We start from the raw sequence: 1,780 nt of genomic DNA, 5'->3' as shown, positions 1-1,780 counted from the left end.
TATATTGAGAGACTTAAAGAAACTCAGATTGGTGTTGGGTGCTACATTGAATATTCTATTAGGCTATATGCTTCCTTGAGTAAGGATGGCCTTCAGTACTAACATAGTGAACTTTGTTTTGGTCATTATAAACATATGCAAAAGTATGGGTTCCATGGATATGTTAGGAACTCTGAAGGATTTAGACAAAGGTTTTGAAAAGGATAATCATGAATTAGAAGGAAGTTCTTGAAAATCACTTCGAAAATTTGTTTTGAAAATCAAAGGTGGTAAACTTTGACAGGTCAGCAAGAAACTGCAATATACTGGGCTTCAGTAGCTACTTAGACGAAATCTAGTCCAGTCCTCCCATTTTAAAAATGAAGCAACTGAACCACAGACTTAAACAACTCAGGTAGCTAATTAGTGTCAAATCTTTAAAGTCCTAAGACTGCCCCAAATAGCGGACATTCTTTCTGGCATTCAAAACTAATTTTTATTCAAAATATATGCATAATAGATTGTACACTTGAGTAGTGGTGGGTAATTTATGTGATGTGGATTGCTGGTGTCCAGCTTGCCGTCTACCTGGAGGTCATGAGAATGATGGAATGCTGTAGAATAAACTGCTTATAGTACACTATACAGTTCAAAAGATATTTAAATGCTTTTGTATCTGCTGCCACCTAATTAATATATATAGGTTATTGTACTCGTAAAAATCAAGCAGTATAACACCTTAGAAACTTAGTTGTGTCATTAGTGTTTTAATCTTAAAAGTCTACATTTGCTGCTTTTAATATATTAATTTAAATGAAAGGTAACAATTCAGCTTAATTCTTCCACTTTATTCTGTATTGATATTGTGTTCCATGATTTGAATGACTGTATTCTATCTCTAAATAAATGAATTCAGTAAAAGTGTGCAGTGGATTCATTCTTTATCAACTCAAATTTAGGTGGCTGTAATACTCAGACCTACTTTCCTCCTGTGTTTAATAAAAGAACCTGGCGCCCTGGCTGGTTTGGCTCAGCGGTTAGAGCGTTGGCCCGCAGACCAGAGAAGCACAGAGGCCCGGATTCGGTTCCCGCTGGGGGCACATACCTCAGTTGCAGTTTGTCCCTGGCCCAATTGGGGTTGTGTGGGTGGCGGCCAGTCGGTGTGTCTCTCTCACATTGATGTTTCTCTTTTGCTCTCCCTCCCGCTCTGAAGATGAATGCAAAAATGTCCTCAGGTGAGGATTAAAAAACAAAAAAACTGGCACTAGAGGGTTAACTGACCATTTTCTGTCCTGAAATATTGAATTGTTTAAAGGTGATATTTACCCTTTTTGTCCTCTGAAGGTAACCCCTGAAGTTGGATCTCAAAGGTAATTTAAGTGGTGTTCTAAAGAATCTTTAGGTGCACTAGTTTAGTTTGAGGAATTTTAATTCACTTGATAGTTAAGTCTATACTTGCTATGTCCTCCAGGCATTTTTTTCCTAAGTTGCCATTTGATGCTTCCTTCTCTAACTCCTAGGATATTATTTTTTAAATCCCTTACTTAAAAAGGTGGGGGAGGGGTGGCCTGGCCGGTTTGGCGCAGCAGTTAGAATGTCGGCCCGCGGACCAGAGAGTCCTGGGTTTGGTTTCCGCTAAGGGCACGTAGCTCAGCTGCAGTTTGTCCCCAGCCCCGGTTGGGGTCGTCTGGGTGGCAACCACTCGTGTCTCACATCGATGTTTCTTTCCCTCCCGCTCTACCTGAAGATAAATGCAAAAGTGTCCTTGGGTGAGGATAAAAGGGGGGGGGGGGATAATTTA

Source organism: Molossus molossus, unplaced genomic scaffold, assembly GCF_014108415.1.
Source record: "Molossus molossus isolate mMolMol1 unplaced genomic scaffold, mMolMol1.p scaffold_m16_p_8, whole genome shotgun sequence".
In the NCBI taxonomy this organism is placed as follows: Eukaryota; Metazoa; Chordata; class Mammalia; order Chiroptera; family Molossidae; genus Molossus; species Molossus molossus.
This window is presented reverse-complemented; position numbering follows the sequence as displayed.